Source organism: Lepidochelys kempii, chromosome 5 (assembly GCF_965140285.1).
Source record: "Lepidochelys kempii isolate rLepKem1 chromosome 5, rLepKem1.hap1, whole genome shotgun sequence".
Lineage (NCBI taxonomy): Eukaryota > Metazoa > Chordata > Testudines > Cheloniidae > Lepidochelys > Lepidochelys kempii.
In genome coordinates, this window is record NC_136384.1 from 64,458,436 (window position 1) to 64,474,550 (window position 16,115).

Sequence of the window (16,115 nt, forward strand, 5' to 3'; positions counted from 1 at the left end):
TTGGCTAGGCTTCTGAAGTTGATGGGCAAGGATCCATTGGTGATGGTTCACATTGGCACTAATGACACTGTGTTGTGGGATCTCACAGATAATAGGTGGCTTCAGGTAACTCAGAAGTGTTCTGAAGAAGAAGAATGTCCAAGTTATTTTCTCTGAAATCCTTCCTGTTCTGTGAGCAAAGGAAGACAGAAGGCAGACAATTCTGGATGTGAACTGCTGGCTACATTAATGATGTAGTGAGGAGGGTTTTGGTTTTGTGGAAATTGGTTAACTTTCTGTGGGGAAAGGAGTCTATATAGTTTGGATGGTCTTCACCTCAGTAGAAGGGGAACCCAGCTCCTCTGGACAGGCTGCCTAGAGTAGGCAGGAGAGCATTAAAGTAATAACAAAAGGAGTAGGTAAAAATAGGGACGGTATGAGCACTCTGCATAAAATCTAAATGTTGAGAGCAAAATTAACCAAGGATCCAAATGACATGAAGAGAATAAAGTCTCAAATTGACTATAAACCAGTGTTAGGAGCCTGGGTAACGAACAAGAGAAACTGGAATTGCCTGTTCATGAGCGTAAATCTGGTCTAGTTGGTATTACCAAAACCTGGTGGGATGATTCATGTGTCTGGAAAGTAAAAATAAATCCTATGTAGGATTCAGGGAGTGCAGGGTGTGACTCTTTTCATTCCACTAGTGTCTCTGAAGGCTGTTAAACAGAAGCTACTAATGTCAGATATTTTAAAATCAGCAGCTCCAAATAACTTTCAGCCAAGAGTTTTTTGAAAGAGCTGGCTGAGGAGCTCACTGGACTGTTAATACTGATTTTAAGAAGTCTTGGAACATTGGGGAAGTTCCAGAAGACTGGAAGAAAGCTAATGTTATTCCAGTTTTTAAAAATGATAAACACGATTACCCGGTAATTATAAATGTTCAGCCTGACCTCAATCGTGGGCAAGATAACGGAACAGCTGATCTGGGACTTGATTAATAAAGAGTTAAAGGAGGGTAATGTAATTAATGCAAATCAACAAGAGTTTATGGGAAATAGATCCTGTCAAACTAACTAGACATCTTTTTTTTTTTCATGAGATTACAAGTTTGATTAATTCTGGTAATAGTGTTGGTGAGGTATATTTAGACTTCTGTAGGGCATTTGCCTTGGCACAATGTTATGATTTAAAAAAATAAACTAGCAAGATATAAAATGAACATGATACACATTAAATGGATTAAAAACTGGCTAATAGATATGTTTCAAAAGTAACTTTAAATGGGGAATTGTCAGCAAGCAGATGTTTCCAATGGGATTTTACAGGGACCAATTCTAGACCCTATGCTATTTAACATTTTTATTAATGATCTGGAAGAAAACAAAAAATTATCACTGATAAAGTTTGCAGAGGATACAAAATAGGAGGAGTGGTAAATAATTCAGAGAGATCTGGGTCACTTGGTAAGCAGAGTACAAGCAAACCATGTCCATTTTAATACAGGTAAATGTATATATCAAGGAACAAAGAATTGTAGGCCATACTTGCAGGTTGGGGGGCCTCTCTCTTGGGAAGCAGGAACTCTGAAAAAGATTTGTGGAGGATGCATAATCAACTGAACATGAGCTCCCAGTATGATGCTGAGGCCAAAAGAGCTAATGAGATCCCAGGATGCATAAAAAGAGGAATCTCAAGTAGGAGCAGAGAGGCTGTTTTACCTCTATATTTGGCACTGGTGCCACTGCTGCTGAAATACTGTGTCCAGTTTTGGTGCCCACAGTTCAAGGAGGAGGTTGATAAATTATCATACAGTGTACTACCTGTCAGTGTTTGAGTCATATTAAGAGGCTTTTTGTGTAGACTAACTCAGTTTCTCTGTCTCACTTTGGCACCTTTTTCCATCAACATTTGTTATAGGTTATTGTGACATCTTATGAATTTACTATTTTTATAGTGGAGCTCATAATTGGGCCTACACAGTTGACACTAATTATCACAATAGGACCTCAGCCATTCTAATCGTGCTGCTAGACCTTTCCTCCTCCACTCTCTATTCTCTAGGCTCATGACTAGATTGTCGATTCGTGGGGATCATCTATATATGATCTGGACAATCAGACTGTTTTCTGAATTTGTGGAGGTAAGGGGAGGAGAAATTTTCTCTGTGTATTATCTTCTCAGTAAGCAAAGTAAAAAGTAAACTATTTTAATTAAAAATAGTATTGTGTTTTTAATTTTAAATTCTCCTCAATCAGCCCACAGCAATGGATGGAATTTGAATGCAATAAGGTTTGGTTCTATCAAGGAATTTCTAAACTCAAAATGTTTGAGTGGCCTTAAAATTCAACCATAGTTATTTCTAAAGTACTTTAACTCGGTCCTCTGAATACTCCATCATTTCAAAGGCATCTCCAATAAACACTTCCATTCACAAACCTGGAGTTATATCAGTTTTATTGTCAATTTCTAATGTCAACAATTCTAAATAGTGGAACGGAGGTGAGAGACAAGCTTGTAGAAGGAAGGAATCCCATATACTTTTCGACTTCTTGTCCTACTTATTTTAGGTTTGTCATTTTCAGAATTTGTCTCTGCTTCTGTCCCATATTTGCAAAAAGAAAAGGAGTACTTGTGGCACCTTAGAGACTAACCAATTTATTTGAGCATGAGCTTTCGTGAGCTACAGCTCACTTCATCGGATGCATTTCCACGGCATGCATCCGATAAAGTGAGCTGTAGCTCACGAAAGCTCATGCTCAAATAAATTGGTTAGTCTCTAAGGTGCCACAAGTACTCCTTTTCTTTTTGCGAATACAGACTAACACGGCTGTTACTCTGAAACCTGTCCCATATTTGGGGCTTTCCTACATTTATAATCTACTTTCTCAGTACATGCATTGGATGTGTGCAGTAGCTTATCTGTAATGTACACTCTGCATAACTTTTTTAAATGTTTGGGGGTTTTCTCCCCCATTCTATAAATTTGCCTCCTCTAATAATTGTGAAAATCTCCAAAATAACAAATTCATACCAGGACTTGCTATTTTGCTGTCTGGCCAGAACAGCTGGAGCTACTTCCATTATCCTTGTCTTTGAATCTGTCCTGTTTTTGTTTTAGATGCAAATTTGTATTTATACTGGTCTTATTTTTAAATCAGTTTCTTATTTTGTCCCAGAAGCACCTTTCCCTATGATTGCCCTCATCGCACAAATTCTAACAGCTCTTCTTGATTTACATTTTTAGGGATCCCAGCAGAGAAGCCACTTTCTTAACAGTGTTTGTGCTAGCCATATCAGACTGGAATAAAAAGAAGAGGAAAGCTGGAAAGAACAATTAAATTATAAAACCAAATGTCAAAATTAATTTAAGCCAGTGGCTGAAGGGTAATTTACCTGTGCTGGATTCTGATTTGCAAATGAACAAATCATCAGTTCTGTTGATAAGCTAGGACTTTTGTGAAATCCTATTAAAGCTTTTCCCACAAAATGGGCTTTTCCTTTGTCATTAATTAAAGGCCCGGTTTGGCCAAGGGAGAAAATCCTTCTTTATGTTCACTAATACAGCCCAACTCCTGAATCTATGTGACTTCTGTTTTTCATCTTTGATGCTGTTGTATCTTCACACCCCCACCCCCAGTATTGTGAGTTCAGTTATTGAAACTTTGTTTTGAAAGTAGGAATGAATCTAATTGATACAAAATCCTAATCAGCAATGTATTTTTATACAGAAGAATGGAATGGAAGAGGACTGATTTCATTACCAGTAAAACATATATATTATCTAATTACTGTAAACATAAATACCATGAATTAATCAGTTAATGGATTTTCTACACTAAAATTTAAAAAAAGTTCAGGAGGAGGAAAATCTTTTTAATCCCTCTATAAATAGGATATTTTAAATATTACTGTGAAATTTATGATTTGTTTTCCATAATTTTGGTGCCTTAGACATTGATCGTATTCTCATTAGCGTTTCTGGCAAAGCTCCCATTGTCTTGAATGGTGCAGGATGATCATTTGAATAACATCCTATTCCACCCATTGCAAAAGCTGAAAATACAAATTATATTTGCCTATATTTTACATTTTACCTCCTGGTGAAATCTTTGGTGCTCTTAAATGCTTATCGTGCCTTCATCGCTTTTAAACAAAACTGTTAAATATCCACAAAATCTGCTTGGAGGAGGGGTTTGGGTTTTTTTTTAATTTTGTTCTGTTTTTGTTTTGTTTTTAGTGAACAAGATATTGCATACCATTTTATACATTCTCCCATTCTAATTTACTTGAATCTGTGACTTGAGGTCTGAATCTCATCTTGGCAGCAGCCTGTAGTGTTATTGTATCACACTCACTGTGCTTTCTCTGGAGATATGTGAAATGTCTGGAAATATAAATAACCTACTATGCTGACAAATACGTGACTCATATGGCTTTCTAGATAACCTCAGATTTTTTTTCGTTTCTTTGAAACTGTAAAAATTGTCTAAACCTTATTTCAGATTTGCCTTGTACTGAGGATTTCTCCAGTTACACTAAACAACAAAAACTTTATTTTACCAAGAATATAACAACTTTACTTAATGATTCAGGTATCCCACACTAAGGGTATATCTTCACTACCCGCCAGAGCGGTTGGCAGCAATCGATCCAGCAGGGATCAATTTATCGTGTCTAGTCTAGACACAATAAATCGACCCCTGAGCGCTCTCCCATTGGTTCCTGTACTCCACCAGCATGAGAGGCGCAGGCAGAGTTGATGGGGGAGTGCCAGCAGTCGACTCACCATGGTGAAGACCCCACGGTAAGTCGATCTAAGTACGTCGACTTCAGCTACTTTATTCACATAGCTGAAGTTGAGTAACTTAGATTGATCCCCTGCCCCAGTGTAGACCAGGGCCAGTTCCCCCTTTTTGAGTGTTTGCTTTTATTTTGTAAAATCCCTATATCATCATATAATCTCTGTTGAAGCCAATCTGCGTAATGGTGTAACAGTAGTTAGCCATTTTAAGTAAATTACATGTATGTCACAATACAATGAACTGTGGGCTGGTGATATTATAGAGGTCTGGTTTCTGAAGCCCATTAGCAGTGACCAATTGATATTTAAAACATTTTATGAGTCAGTGCTAATCTTAACTTTCAGTTTTAGCAGTTTCTCACCTTTTTCATTGTGGATATAGCGATAGATTTACATGTTGAAGGCTAGGATTGCATTGGTGAGGATGTGGCTTGCCCAAACCTTGGGAGTTCTTTAGTACTAGGCTGGGTTCTGTTGGTGGGGTAACCAGGGACTTGAAGAGTCTGCTTAGTTCAGATCAAATGAATAAGCTGTGGCAAAAGCCAAAAAAACACAGTTTGGGCCTGGTTCGCCCATATTTTTTTTTTTATATTGCCTTAGAACCTGTATCTGCAACCTTTCCTCATGTTGAATAGTTAATGCACTTCATGTGAAAAAGTGTTACTCTTTGTTACATTGAGTATCAGAATTGAGACCCGAACTTGTACTTCACAAAGCCATTTCAGAGAGGGACTGTGTACTTCTGTGATTTCTGAGAGATTCTGTCAGTAGGTGGTATCTAAGTGACAGAGTTGCTTTTTTCTAACACGGAAAAGAAAATTAGAACAAGATAAGTGTTATCCCTAAAGCTTCTCTGTCTCACTGGAGAATTTCTGACTAGAATCTTTTAGTCCCTCCATCCTGCCTTCTGGCTACATATTTAAAGAGAGTACATGGTGAGTAAGTGTATAGCCTTTCAGCTGAAAACTGGAATAACTGTTACAAGATGTACTGTAATACATTGGTAGATCTGCATGGGAAGCTCGTCTTGTTCCTAGATGTAGACAAACGAGAAAGGCGAGGTAATATCTTTTACTGGACCAACTTCTGTTGGTGGGAGAGACAAACTTTAGAGCCACACAATTCTTCCTTAGGTTTCGGAAGCATCACAGCTAAATGCCAGGTGGAACAGATTGTTGAGCATAAATAGTTAACACATTCAAAGGGACCATTCACAGCAGAATGGCCTGGTTTAGTGTCACTCCTATTTATTATTTGTATTCTAGTGACATGTAAAGACCCCAACCAAAATTGGGGTACCATTGCAATAGGCACTGTATAAAACGCATAGTAATAGATGGCCCCTGCATCCAAGAGTTTAAAATCTAAATTGATAAGATGGAGTACAAAGGAAACAGACACATGAAATGACTTGCCCAAGACCTATCAGGAATAGAACCTAGCTCCCTTGACTCCCAGTCCAGTTCCCTATCCACTGAACTGTACCACCTGCTTTAATACTTCATGACCATTTAATTCATACACAACTTCAGAGAGTCTGGGGCACAGTTACATGATGAAAAACATTATCCTAGATTTCAAACATATACTAAACAGAATAATACAAATAGTAGTTGTTTTTCTGGAATTTCTGTAAAATATGGTGATATCTCCTAACAATATTACTGGTAGGAAGTGATGTATTTCATGTTTTCTTTGCTGTGATGAGGTCTTTAAACATTTTTATGTACCTGCATGCTTCTGAACTAGCATGGATAAGCTCTGATATGATTCTTTTCCCATTTCTAAATGCTTCATTTTGGAAATATCAGCATGTGCTTTGTCATGTAGTTTTCTAATTGTGCACACATTAACTTCAGGGCAAGACATGAATACAGAGGGACTCCCACAGAGAAGGCTAATTGTGTATCCAACAAAAAAAATAGGAAAAGTCAAGTCTTCACAGCAAATTGCTGCAAAAAATATATATATATATCACTTTATTTTCAACAAAATATTTTCTTTCATTCTTTCTTTAGCAATAAGAATATTTAAAAACAAGATCACATTCCAATGTTCCATATATTTGATATATAGAGCCAAATTTTTATATATCTATATACATATATTTCTTTAAAAAGTCTCATGGAAGAAGCTGGCTCAGAAGCAGGCTGGACAGGCTTAAGAAGACCATTGCTTATTATGAAAAAATTCTAGAAGTCATGGCTTTTGTCATAAAACTCATGGCTTTGAAAAAATATCAAGCCTCTGCTTTGAGAACTCCCTTATTGTGCATCTCTGAGACTCTGCATCTCTGTTGGGACTAAATTTTATCTCCAGTTATACGCTGGTGAAAATCTGGAATATCTGCAGTGAAGCCATTGGAGATATTTACAGTGGTGTGACAGAGGGTAGATTTGACTCTTAACTATTACAGTAACTCCCCCCGGACAATATTTCTAGCATAAAAATAGGTCCACGTTCCTAGAAAAATGAATGTATATTTGCCCATGCAAAAATGCATGCTTATTTGTCACCTAAATAGAGTGCATTTACAGTAATTGTATCTTGAAATTATCATGTATTTGGTCATGAGTAATCAGGTGTGCATACATACATATACATACATTCATACAAACACAATTGCACATGTAACGTCTTTAGGACCTGTCTAAACCCCACTGAGCTGAAGGAAAAACTCCCACTCACTCTAATGGGCTTTGAATAAGTCCATCATTTCTAAGTGCTAAAAGATGTGATGAACCCAGCAATTATTTTTTTATGTTAATGATTTTGAAGCTTCAAAATGAGCATTTAAAGTAATGGAGCCCTTATCAAGAAAGTTTCTCTGTATAACATTACTGACATTTCTTAAAAGAAACAAATGAAAATAACTAAGATCTTGGCAGGAGTCATTTTAGTTTAGGCAAAATTATCTTCTCCTGTAGTTTCCTTCTAAGAACACTTTAAAAAGTACAATTATTTCTGTGTAAACAAACATGACAGCATCAAAGTACTGTTATAACTTTAAATACAGTGCATGGAATGAAAATACCTTTCTGAACTAAAACAGGAAGTCTTAAGGGAGTTAGCAATGTACAAAGTAGGCAAAGTAGATGAAGGCAGAAATTTGGAAGTGTGAAATGGCAATAAGCATGTGGGAGGAGGAGTCCAAGGAAATAGAGAGGAAAAGCTGAATGACTTTTACAGTATTCAGAGTAGCAGCTGTGTTAGTCTGTATTCGCAAAAAAGAAAAGGAGGACTTGTGGCACCTTAGAGACTAACCAATTTATTTGAGCATAAGCTTTCATGAGCTACAGCTTATGTTCAAATAAATTGGTTAGTCTCTAAGATGCCACAAGTCCTCCTTTTCTTTTTACAGTATTACAAAAAGAGCATCAGAGCTGCTTTGTGGGTTAGGGAGTTCCCCAAAACCAGGGTGGGAAAATCACTGACAATGAATTAAAACAATCCATGATTTATCCCAGGGGTTCTCAAACTTTTGTACTAGTGACCCCTTTCACATAGCAAGCCTCTGAGTGCGATCCCACCTTATAAATTAAAAACACTTTTTTATATATTTAACACCATTATAAATGCTGGAGGCAAAGCGGGGTTTGGAGTGGAAGCTGACAGCTCACGACGCCCCATGTAATAACCTTGCGACCTCCCTGAGGGGTCCCGACCCCCAGTTTGAGAACCCCTGATTTATCCACTCAGTTCACGCTCCCGCTCACTGGTATCATTTGGCTTTTGTGGTTTTTGGCTCATTCTAGCTACAAAATTGGTATGTTGATAGAGAAGCCAAACTATATAGGGAATGGCTTAGCCACAATAACATCATGAATGAATTGGCATTCTCCAGTCTCTGGAGTTTACTGCAAGGCAAAAGGTGCTCAAAAATCATGTCTGAGACTGTATTTCTGACTTTCATAGGCAAAGACAACTGGTTAATTCCAGACTAGTTACTGAACCACTGAACCAGTCAGTATTTGCTGCTTCACAATTGCATGCTGGAGACACAACATAGCAAAGGTAATGTGATCAATCAGTGAGTTATGGATGAAAATGTACCTTGAATTGCTTATGGGCATTTTTTTGTCAAAAAAGCAATAACCCAATTTGTTTTCAAAATGCTGATTTACATAACAGCAACATAACTTACATTTTAAATGTCTGAACCATGTGAGCACAAGCACTGTGTATTAGTCTTGTACAAGTGGTGTCATTTCTGATCATTCGAGTTGTTCATTTATACTATAAGCTAAATGTTAAACAAAGAATACACTTTCACTGGAAACCTATTTTGCAAGTATGGAATGGATAAGGAACTGCTGAAACTCATAAAGGGATAGTCTAGGTCAACAATAGAAGGTTACTGGAAAGCTTCAGCACGACATTAAAAAAGGTAAATCACCACCCTGTATTCTTGCTGTCACCTTAAATATCCTGACTGATACGCCTTTGACTATGAAAAATTGCAAGGCAATCATTAAATCCTGAATATCTTCTACTACAGTATGGTTTAGGCAGAGATGAGTTGATCCAAAGATGTTTAAGTTTAGGGCTGAACAAGCCAACACAGTGAAATTAACTGAAGATATGGGAGCAATTGGTTGGTGTGTCAAGTATAAATAGCAAAGAATTGTTAAAAGTTCGCAATAATTCTGGACACCTGAAAAGCTACTAAAACTTTATTGGACAATGGGTTTCTAACTGTGAATGCTTATTTTGTTCAGACTTGAAAATTGGTCCTATTTTTGCAAACTTTCCTGACATGAAACTTTGACACATATTCAATAGCCATTCCAGTTTTCTTTCTTGCTTCAGTTCACAGTACAAAAGATATCCATTCCAGTCTTGCTCCAAAAATAATACAGCATAATAATGGATGCTGCAGCTTGGATACTGTAGAAACAGTGTTTGTGAAATATTCATTCAGTTTGATCATGTACATTTCCCTGTTTAAAAAGAAAAGGAGTACTTGTGGCACCTTAGAGACTAACCAATTTGTTTGTTATAAATAAATGTGTTAGTCTCTAAAGTGCCACAAGTACTCCTTTTCTTTTTGCAGCTACAGACTAACACGGCTGCTACTCTGAAACCAAACATTCCCCTTATTATTTGCTATTTTAGAGCATTTATGCCAAAAAGTTTTTTTCACATGAATATATGGGGAATGACTGTTTTAATATAAATACCCATATCTGCACACAAAAAGATGCAAACAAAAGTATTTGGCTGGGATGATTTAACTGGGAATTGGTCCTGCTTTTGAGCAGGGGGTTGGACTAGATGACCTCCTGAGGTCCCTTCCAACCCTGATATTCTATGATTCTATGATTCTATTCACTTTTATTTGTTGTACTATTTGCTATTCAGTATTATTCGTTTGTTACTCTCGCATTTAACATTTCAATAATCCAATCAGGGAGCAGAATCAGGACTATCTGACTTACATGACCAATTGCCAAACACAAATTGAATAGCTGGGGAGAGGAAAGAGAAATATTTTGCATTCATAAATTGTGATAAATATGTGAGAATAATCACTACAATGACACATGATTCATAAACAGAAAAAAGAACTACATATGTCAGATCATTTTCTTCAAAATTAATAATTTGGCCAGCTTTGTTTTAATATGTTCTGATTAGAAAAGAGGGGGAATTCTTCATTTGTCTTGACTGATGATGGAAAGCACAGGAAGGATGATTCAGAACTAGAACACAACTGGCATCTGGAATGTCGCTTACAGCAAGTATTAGTGTGTGCACTTTAGGGACTGGGGTTTTTTTGTTAGCTACCTCCACCGCCAGCCCCCACCAATGACGCTCCACACAATGATGTTATCTGTCTTGCTTTGACCAGAAAACCAACCATGATACAAATGCTCCCATGTAAGCATGAAAGTTCCATGTCTGGCAAGTTTTGCAAAAATGGGACCAATTGTGAATTCTCAACAAAATGAGTATTCACACTTAGAATTTTATGAATATTTAACAATTTTCAATTAACCCACTTTGAAAATCTGCAGACTTCCTGACACATCCTCATTATATTGGCTTGTAGACCTTTGGGTCCAAAGTTGTTTTCAGTAAATGTTTCAGATAATTTTCTGATATGTCCACACTTAAAATGCCACAGCAGTGCAACTGCGCCACTGTAGCTTTTCAGAGTAGACACTACCTATGCCAATGGGAAAAGTTCCCCCATAAGTGTAGGTAATCCACCTCCCCAAAAGGCAGTAGCTATGTTGATGGAAGAATTCTTCCAATGACCTTGCACTGTCTACACATGGATTTAGGTTGGCTTAACAATGCCACTCAGAGTGTGGAATTTTCACATCACTGAGTGACATAGTTATGCTGACCTAATTTTCTAGTGTAGACCAGGGCTCAGTTAATTTTAAGGTTCCTTAAGAATCTTTTTTTTTTTAGGCCCTTTAAAGGGAATGACCACTGTTATGTCAACCATACCCAGACCAATTACAGTTTATTTAAGACAGCCAAGGCAATTTCAGTGCTTGGGCAGCAGGGCTATTTCACTGCTATGGGGATTTCCTGGTTTGGGTTGGAGCCCAGGATCTAGGACACTGAAGAGTGGGAGGGTACCAGAGTTCGGGATCCAACCTGCACCTGGAAGTTGACATAGCAATGAAACAATCCTGCAGTCAGAGTTGGCTTGCATAGGCCAGCTGCAGGCTTTTCTTTGCTTTGTAACCGTACCCTACGAAGCCAAAATAGAAATACTGATGTGACTGAATTTCTTGAGACAAGGTGAGTAAGGTAATAACTTTTATTGGACCAACTTCTGTTGGTGAGGACCCATGGATCTTGAAAATTTATGGGGAATATAGATCATTATAGCAGTGGAGATACGTCTACAGGTTTTTCATCTGTTGTTCAGCAGGGTCTGGTACTGCTTTGAGTTGGTATGTCTTGGTCTGTGGAGAACTTGCTTCTGATGATGAACTTGGTGAGGTTGAAGGGTTGTTGGAAGGCCAGAAGATGGGGGTTAAGGAAATGTTTCTCTCAAGATGTGTTCCCCATCAAGAATGGGTTGCAATTGTTTGATACTATGTATGGGTTCCAGTGCCGGGTGGTAGGAGACAACTAGGGTTATAATATTGGTGTAGGGGGGTTTCACCCTGTATTGAAGCAAGTTCTCTCCAGTTATTTGCGTGGCCCAATTCATGATGTGTCTTTGTTTGGTGAAAGTGCTCATAAGTGTGTGTTAAGGTCTGTATCCTGGATTGTCTCCTTAGAGCATATTCTGTGGTAACTGAGTTCCTGTGTCTGTGAAGATAAGTATAGTGATCAATGGGTTTCTTGAATACAGTTGTCTGTATTGTTTCATTGTTTAAATTGATAGTGGTGTCAAGAAGGCTGATGTTGGTATGGGACTGTTCAAGAGATGGATGAGTGGTGGTTGCTGAAGATGTGGTGGAAATCTCTGATGGAGTCTGTCATTTGTCCAGAGAATGAAAATATCATTTATGTATATCAGGGATATCATTGGTTGAATGATGGATTTTTCAGTAAATTCTTCTTCAATGTGGCCCGCAAAGAAGTTGGTGTATTGGGGAGCCATCCTGGTACCCATGGCTGTTCCCATGGTTTGGACAAAATGTGTGCTGTTGAATGTTGTAAAGTTGTTATGGGTGAGGATGAAACGGATGAATTTTACAATGTGTTTTGAGGTGGTAAATGAGTGTTATGCATTCTTGTAAATATTTGAATCAGGTAGCAAGTCCATCAGTGGGAGGGATGTTGGTGTATAGGAAGGTGACATCCATGATAGCAAGGATGGTTTTCTGAGGGAGGCTGTTAATGTTGAAGGAAGTTGGTTGTGCCCTGGAGTAAACTGGCTCTTTGTGTGGTGAGTGGTTTAAGGATGGTTTCTATCAGTCCTTATATTACTTCAGTAAGAGTGTCATGCCAGATATGACGGGTCTACTTGGGAATCTTTTGTTTGTGTATATTGGGAAGCACGTAGCAGGTCCCTGGGGTGGGTTCATGAGGTGAAAATGTTGTAGAGTTTGTCTTGGGGTTGTTTGGGGAAGGATTTGATTATATCCTTAAATTCCTGTGTGGTGTGAGGTCTTCTTTGAGCTGTTTTATAGTAGGTGGTGTTGAAGGGTTGTTGGTTTGCCTTGTTGACATAGTAATCACAGTTGAAGACTATGATGGCACCCCCTTTGTTTGTTGGTTTGGTCACTATCTGGTGGTTGGACTTCAGGGACTGTAGGCTGTCCTGTAGACAGTGGAGAAATTGTGGTGGAAGTGATATTTATTAAGGATTTTCCTATCAATTTTTTTTCCTGAAGCAATTAATGTAGTGATTAAGTGTCATTTCATCCATTGGGGGAAGAGGTGTCAAGTCAGATGATTTCTGTTTCATATGACTGGTGGTGGAGACATGGTAGTTGAGGGTAGTGTCACCTTTGTTGTGAAAGAATTCTTTGAGGCAGAGTCAGTGAAAGAATTTGTCTAGTTCTCCACATGTTAGTATGGTATTAGGTTCTGTGGTGGGGCACAGGTACAGTCCCTTGGAGAGTCTAGACAATGATGTTGAGGATATCCATGTGGTTGGTCATGGTTTCTCCTGGAAGGAGGTGTTCTGTAGATTTGTTGTTGTTGTTGGTTCCACTTTTTGTTTTTATATTGGATGGATGTCATCAGTGTTTTTTGATAGTTGTTTAGGATTTCTTGCATTATCTTCAGGTAGGAGTCCGAATTTTTTTCCTTCCAGTGTGTGGTAGCATGTGATGATTTCTTGTTTGAGGTGATCCCTTCTGGAGTACGTGAGGTACAGGAGATGGTTCCTCAGTTTTTCCTGAAGTCCTTTTGCAGACCTGTTCAGCATATTTAGAGTTGTATATAGTAATCAGAGGGTTATAGATGGTGAGTCTACTGGGGATGATGTTTTGTTTTTTACATTTGGTCAGGAAGTAAATGTCCCTGCTAAGTTTGGCTTCATTCTACATGTTGTGGAGTTTCCATTTCAAATGGCAAAATTTGATATCTTCCATTGTTGTTTGCTGTGTTGCAGCCATGTTGGTCCCAGGATGTGAGCAAGACAAAGTGGGCGAGGTAATGTTTATTATTGGACCAACTTCTGTTGGTGAAGGAGACAAGCTTTCAAGCTACATAGAACTTCTTACTGAAGACATTTTGCTAACAAAATCACAATGTACAGGATAGTCTCATAGCTTACTAAAAACCTTACACTTCTGTCTGAAATCTGATTGTTCTTCCCAAGGTATTTCATGGTGTTAATGTGCTTATTTTTATAGTGTTAATGAAGTCATTCTGCTTGCATTTAACTACCTACAGGTTGCTTGCTTATGGAACTGATTATGGGCCATGATGTATATATGATGGTACATGCTTTTTACAACTTGATTATTGTAAATTGTTACTAGTTGAGTTTTCTGATAAGGCCTTATATCACATGCAGATTGCTCAAAATGTTGCTATCAGGATATTTATCTCAGTAAGGCAATTCCATTCTGAGTCCTTTCTTCTTTAGCTTACTCTTAATTGATTGATGAATGAGTGAATATTCAAACCTATCATTAGACTCGGTCCTGTTTCCAAATCCTCTTCCCAGATTTATTTTTTCCATTGTTCCCAGATATACTATGCATTCATAGATACAATGTTGAGAATATTTTGGGGGGTGACTATATTTGCTTTAAGACACAAAATCTGAAATATTGTTTGAACTTACCAAGGGGAAAGAACTTATATATTGATAGGTAGCGACTGTATGAGCTGGAAATCAGAGTCTCTGCCCGTGGAAAAAGAATTAATCATGTTGACAGAAACTGCATCTTGTTGGAGGGAAAAAAAAATCTAGTAAAGGTGTTAAAATAATGAGGCTGATTTTGTGAACACTAAAGCTCAGTTTCAACCACCAATTACTATTTAGTCCTCTAGTTTTTCAATGCTTTTTCCAGGGCTTTCTGTCTTTCTCCTTTACATGACTTACAATGTTTTTGATTCTAAGCTTAATTGTATGGTCATCAGTTTTTATCCAGCTTCCTCTTTATTGATAACTAACTCTGTTTTCTAAGTTATCCCAGTGTATCTTGGCCAAGAATTTTCTGTACCTTAAAAAAAAAATCAGTTTCATCAAAAAGATTAAGAGTGATCAAATGTCTAATGTGAACATGAGTGAAAATGAGGTGGAATCTGAGGCTAAAATAGAGAAAGAACAAGTTAAAAATTACTTAAACAAATTAGAAGTCTTCAGGTTACCAGGACCTGATGAAATGCATCCTAGAATACTCAAGTAACTGACTGAGGAGATATCTGAGCCATTAGCGATCATCTTCGTAGACTCAGGGAAGACGGGAGAGATTCCATAGGACCAGAAGAAGGCAAAAATAGCGCCAATCTATAAAAAGGGAAATAAGGGCAACGTGGGAAATTAGAGACCAGTCATCTTAACTCCAGTACGTGGAAAGATAATTGAGTAAATAATCAAGCAAGCAATTTGCAAACACCTAGACAATAATAAGGTGATAAGTAACTGTCGGCATGGATTTTTCAAGAACAATGATGTCAAACCAACCTAATTAATAGCTTTCTTTGACAGGGTAACAAGTCTTATGGATGGGAGAAGCAGTAGATGTAGTATATCTTGAGTTTACTAAGCTTTTTGATAAACAAATTAGGGAAATACAGCCTATATGGAGCTACTATAAGATGGGTGCATAACTGCTTGGAAAATTGTTCCCATTGAGTAGTTATCAGTGGTTCACAGTCAAGTGGGGTCCCTCAGAGATCAGTCCTGTGGCCGGATCAATATCTTTAAGTACTCTTTATACTATTATCTAACTAATTTATAAAGTTTGAGGAAGATATCAAGCTGGGAGGTGTTGCAAGTGCTTTGGAGAATAGGATTAAAATTCAAAATATCTGGACTAATTGGAGAAATGGTCTGAAGTAAATAGGATGAAATTCAATAAGGATAAATACAAAGTACTCCACTTAGGAAGGAACAATCAGTGGCACATGTACAAAATGGAAAGTTACTGCCTAGGAAGAATACTGTGGAAAAGGATCTGGGGATATAGTGGATCACAGCTAAATGTGAGTCAACGGTGTAACACTGTTGCAAAAAAAATGAACATCATTCTGGGATATATCAGCAGGAGCATTGTAAGCAAGACACGAGAAGTAATTCTTCCACTTAACTCTGCTCTGATAAGGCCTCAGCTGGAGTATTGTGTCCATTCTGGGTGCCACATTTCAGGAAAGATGTGGACAAATTGAAGAACATCCAGAGGAGAGTAACAAAAATGATTAAAGATGTAGAAAACACAACCTATGAGGAAAGAGT